The sequence below is a fragment of the Carassius gibelio genome, chromosome B6 (assembly GCF_023724105.1).
Source record: "Carassius gibelio isolate Cgi1373 ecotype wild population from Czech Republic chromosome B6, carGib1.2-hapl.c, whole genome shotgun sequence".
Taxonomy (NCBI): Eukaryota; Metazoa; Chordata; class Actinopteri; order Cypriniformes; family Cyprinidae; genus Carassius; species Carassius gibelio.
In genome coordinates this window covers 84,142-90,423 of record NC_068401.1, presented here as the reverse complement: position 1 = coordinate 90,423, position 6,282 = coordinate 84,142, and positions in this window count along the sequence as shown.

Sequence of the window (6,282 nt, the reverse complement as noted above, 5' to 3'; positions counted from 1 at the left end):
CATTTAGTGAGACGACAGACACTGAAATCTCTGTGAGCATCATTCCTCGCTAAACCGTGAATTACGTTTTTATGACAGGATTCCGCGATTCCGTCCACATTTTTCGCAACGCTCTACAATTATAGCAGTACAATGTATGCTCTCACACTTTAACTGCTTCTATTCTTGAACACTTAAAGGGATAATTGACCCAAATAGCAAAATGATGTCATTAATAACTAACCCTCATGTTGTTCCAAACCCGTAAGACGTTTATCTTTGGAACACAGTTTAAGATATTTTAGATTTAGTCCGAGAGCTCTCAGTCTCTCCATTGAAGCTGTGTGTACGGTCTACTGTCCATGTCCAGAAAAGTAAGAAAAACATCATCAAAGTAGTCCATGTGACATCAGAGGGTCAGTTAGAATTTTTTGAAGCATCGAAAAGACATTTTGGTCCAAAAATAGCAAAAAATAGGACTTTTTTCAGCATTGTCTTCTTTTCCGTGTCTGTTGTGAGAGAGTTCAAAACAAAGCAGTTGTGATATCCGGTTCGCGAACGAATCATTCGATCTAACCTGATCTTTTTAAACCAGTTCACCAAATCAAACTGAATCGTTCGCGTTTCCAATACACATTAATACACAAATGACTTAAGCTGTTAACTTTTTTAATGTGGCTGACACTCCCTCTGAGTTCAAACAAACCAATATCTCGGAGTAATTCATTTACTCAAACAGTTCTGACTGAACTGCTGTGAAGAGAGAACTGAATATGAACACCGAGCCGAGCCAGATAACGAACAACAGTCTGACTCATTCTCCCTATATACGATGTTTGATATGGAGCCAGTGGAGTGTTGACAGGACTGCATTTTAGACTAGCTGTAGTTTTTTACAAAGTGTGCAGAACAACCACCAAATAAAGCATTACAATAATCTAACCTTGAGGTCATAAATGCATGGATTAACATTTCTGCATTTGACATTGAGAGCATAGGCCGTAATTTAGATATATTGGAAAAATTTAGTTTTACAAATGCTACAAACGTTGCTTTCTAAGCAAAGATTGTAATCAAATAGCACACCTAGGTTCCTAACTGATGACGAAGAATTGACAGAGCAGCCATCAAGTCTTGTGTTCTAGGTTATTACATGCAGAGTTTTTAGGTCCTATAATTAACACCTCATTTTTTTCAGAATTTAGCAGTAAGAAATTACTCGTCATCCAGTTTTTTATATCAACTATGCATTCCATTAGTTTTTCAAATTAGTGTGTTTCACGGGGCCGCAAAGAAACGTAGAGCTGAGTATCATCAGCATAACAGTGAAAGCTAACACCATGTTTCCTGATGATATCACCCAAGGGTAACATATAAAGCGTGAAGAGTATCGGCCCTAGTACTGAGCCTTTTGGTACTCCATACTGCACTTGTGATCGATATGATATCTTCATTCACTGCTACGAACTGATGGCGATCTTATAAGTACAATTTTAACCATGCTAATGCACTTCCATTAATGCCAACAAAGTGTTCAAGTCTATGCAAAAGAATGTTGTGGTCAATTGTGTCAAACGCAGCACTAAGATCCAATAAAACTAACAGAGAGATACACCCACGGTCAGATGATAAGAGCAGATCATTTGTAACTCTAAGGAGAGCAGTCTCAGTACTATGATACGGTCTAAATCCTGACTGGAAATCCTCACATATACCATTTTTCTCTAAAAAGGAATATAATTGTGAGGATACCACCTTTTCTAGTATTTTGGACAGAAAAGGGAGATTCAAGATTGGTCTATAATTAACTAGTTCTTTGGGGTCAAGTTGTGGATTTTTGATGAGAGGCTTAATAACAGCCACTTTGGAGGTTTTGGGGACATATCCTAATGACAATGAGGAATCAATAATAGTCAGAAGAGGATCTATGACTTCTGGGAGCACTTCTTTTAGAAAATAAGATGGTAAAGGGTCTAACATACATGTTGTTGGTTTAGATGATTTAACAAGTTTATACAATTCTTCCTCTCCTATAGTAGAAAATGAGTGGAACTGTTCCTCAGGGGGTCTATAGTGCACTGTCTGATGTGATACTGTAGCTGACGGCTGAATGGTTACAATTTTATCTCTAATAGTATTGATTTTAGAAGTAAAGTAGTTCAAAAGGCATTACTGCTGTGATGTTGGGAAATGTCAACACTTGTTGGGGCTTTATTTTTCGTTAATTTAGCCACTGTATTGAGTAAATACCTGGGGTTATGTTTGTTTTCTTCTAAAAGAAAAGAAAAGTAATCGGATCTAGCAGTTTTTTTTTTGTTACTTTCCCGCCAAGCAATACAAAATACCTCTAGTTTTGTTTTCCTCCAACTACGCTCCATTTTTCGGGCTGCTCTCTTTAGGGTGCGAGTATGCTCATTATACCATGGTGTCAGACTGGTTTCCTTAACCTTCCTTAAGCATAAAGGAGCAACTGTATTTAAAATGCTAGAAAAGAGAGAGTCCATAGTTTATTGTTACATCATCAAGTTGTTCTGAGGTTTTGGCCTTTTCTAAGGAATTTGGATACATCAGGAAGATAACTTAGGTAGAAGTGATGGTTCTACCATACTTGTAACAAGAAGTATAATTTACAGTTTTGGCTATATGAAGTTTTCAAAAAACTAAATAATGATCTGAGATACACAGGAGGAAGACACATTTACTGACTTGTTTGTAGACCCGACAAAACTGAACTGAAAGGAAAAGGCTTATAAAGACAGGATAACAAGGAGCAGACAGGTGCATGGAATTACTAAATTAATGGGGACATGGAACACACAGGAAAGAACCTAGACACACCTGGAATTAAATTAACAAACCAAGGGAGACAGAAACTGGGTCACAGGGGCAAAAACACATTAGTCCAGGGGTTTGACACTCTGTGGCAGGGCAGGATTTTTCTGTCAGCTGCAATTTAAATCAGGGTCTGAAGTTTCTCACTCTGTTCAGGTGAATTCTGTCACCGATGGAGTTTCGGTTCCTTGCCGTTGTCGCCTCTGGCTTGCTTAGTTGGGGTCACTTCATCTACAGCGATAGCGTTGACTTGATTGCAAATAAATGCACAGACACTGTTTAACTGAACAGAGATGACATCACTGAATTCAGTGATGAACTGCCTTTAACTATCATTTTGCATTATTGACACACTGTTTTCCTAATGAATGTTGTTCAGTTGCTTTGACGCAATGTATTTTGTTTAAAGCGCTATATAAATAAAGGTGACTTGACTTGACTTAGCTGCTCCAATAATGGACACAAACCCGAAAAAGTATTGGCAAATATTCTTTTACCGATAACCGATTGTTCCAGCAATCAACTATTGGTGCCGATTAATCTGCAAAACCGATACATCAGTCGTCCTCTAACTATAACAGTATTGCCTGATTTTGCTCTATTTTTGTCAACTAAAATAGTTTCAAACAAACTCACAACTCAGCCTCTGCACATCTCCATTCAAACACAGCGATGTTTCATTTATGAATGAATCTGCATTTTTAAATGAATCATCAGTTCAGTTCAATTCATAAAGACAGTCACATGCTTTATTCCTGAATGAATCCGTAATAAAATCAGTAACTTGCCACCACCTAATGCCAGTTTTAGTTACATTTTTTAAGTATCATTTCAGTTATTTAAATTGTTGAATAATGTATGAAGTTAATTGTACTCATGCCATTTCTGAGCCTCATTATATGTCTGTAAATACCTACAAGCCACTTTTGTGCTCTGTGCCACCTCTGTATTGCAAATGATTTTTGTTAATTATTAGTTTTTATTGGATCTGTAACTTATTCTTATTCCATTGTTTTAATTAGAAATTTTGAAAAAAGCTTATAAAAAATAGACTTTTGAATTTGACATAAAGGTTTATTTGAATAAAGTTAGAAAAAAAATGCCCCTGTAATCATGTTAAGGAGCCCAATGTTACTTTGTAATGGGAAGGTGAATTTTTGTTATGTTCAGGAGCTCCTAAGAATAAAATATGCATAGAGCCGTGTTTAATGTGTGTGTGGTGCTTATGAGGCGCTGCTTATGAGGCGCTGCTTATGAGACGGGTCCGAGACATGTATGAGACTGGAAGTGAAAAATCACAGTATACTCACTACAAAGTCACAAGATGTATGACACTATAAACTTGAACAATTTGCCATGTTCATCTTCACACTTATGTTCATCTTCTTTTATTGCCTGTCATTAGTTAAACATACTGAAATGAAGATGGAGGTGGGTGGTATGTTTCCCCGCTCCACTTTTATATTGACCAAAGCTGCTTGTGTAATTCTGTCAAAGAATAAGATAATTTAGTTACCCTAGTCATCCGTTCCACCCGCATAATGCTGCTGTATTCATCATTCATCAGCTTGAGCCTAGCAAGCCTAAGCTTTGCATTCAGCTCACTTTGATAAAGTGCTCAGGACTGATCACGTGGTTCTCTTTTAAACCGATCAGCACGTTTTATTCATTATTTATTTGTTTGTGAGAAGTATTACTGATACTTTTTCACTGGTAAACTGCTCAGTAGAGTTGTTCTTCCACCTAAATGAAAGAAAGATAAAAGTTGAGAGCATTCAAGCTGCTCCGTTGACATTTTTTATCTGTCTGATGGCTTGTCTGTCTCTTGAGAGAAAAATGTTTCTTGCTGTATATATTATTGTTTGCATGTAAAAACAGGTCAACATATTTTCATCCTAATTTTAATCTTAATGTATTGAAGCATGCAGTACACAGTACAGTAGATTTACATTCTGTCAGAACATTGATGAAACATTGATGCACACAAAACTGGATTTTTTTTATCTGAAATGTAATAAGTTCCTATCTGATTGATTGTCTTTATGTAACTACCATGATTAATGGCACATTTTTGTTTTTATAAGTCTATGAAAACAAAATTGTTCTTACAGCATCCCAGGCTGGCACAGGGAGCTAGGATTATTTTCTGGATTTGCTGCGTTTGGCAGGTTCGTGATCACTTAAAGATTTGAGTTTGATTTGAGGCACTGTGTGACCATTAAACAAGATACCCACTCACAGAAGTATGAAATAATAATTTCTCTATTTGCTCTAGACTGAGTTTCTACACATTTTCAGCTGTTTGTATTTCAGAATTGACATCTAAAGCATGTAAAACAACATAAACAAAAAAATGTGATTGGACACTTTTAGTGGCTCATCCAATCCAAGGTTGGGTTTCCTGGTCAGAATAAGCAACAATATAGACGTGAGCATTTGGTCAGAAGTCTGGCACCGCAGGGTGTTTAGATCTGTCCTTGGTTGAGGTTGTTCATTGATGTCAGTCTGTATGGAGGTGAGAGAGTTATTTCTGTGTTCAGTGAAGGTTAAAGGTTTAGCTCAGAGAACGCAGTGGCTTCCCTTCAGGCTTTTCAGACTGGCACTGTATCATCAAAGGTCATTAAAAGCTTGCTGAAGAACCGGGGAGCGCTAAGGAACGCTGCCTTTAACTCCCTAGGTTTCAATATGCTTTAGACAAATGTTTGCTTTGTCCCACTGGTTTACACTAAGCGGATAAATGTCTGCTCCTTTAGGGCTTTGTTTATATAACAGGACTAAAGGCAAACCTTGGATCTTTACACTTCTAAGCCGCAGACGTAGGAAGAAATACTGGACTTTATTCAGGCGGGAAATGACTGAAACACCACAAGATGTTCTCTTTCACACTCTTGATCTTGCTTTGATGGCTCTTTATTTATTTATCCAACATTTTTTATCTTAAACCACATACAAATGAGTAAAAATACCAGCAGTTTATCATACAAGAGCACTGATACTCAAGGAATGACAAGAAGAAGAATCTAGAGTGGAAAAAGAGAGGGTTGAGGAGCAGTGAAGTTTTGTCAAAAGAAAAGTTTGTTACTGCCAGGGTTGCCCAATTGCTATTAAAAACTAGCCCAATCAAGTTTTTTTCCCCCATGGTTTTCCCCTCCGTCCAAATTGCAGTCCAGGGAGTGGAGAGAGATGGCTTTAACCTGCTGAATAAAAAACATCCATCGGAAAACAACAGCATAAAAATAGTCAAATTCCATGGTAAAACTTGGCTTGGCATCACTTGTTTCACTTTGTTACTTTTAGCAAATGCATTTTGTCTATTTTTATTATTTATTAATTAATTTTGTATTAACTTGCGTCTGCTGGTCACATGGTAGTTTTGGTGACTACCCTTGAGTACACTGTAAAAAGTTATTTGTTGAGTTTACTTAATTCAATTGTGCAGACTCATTGTCTTAATTCAATTAATTAATCTTA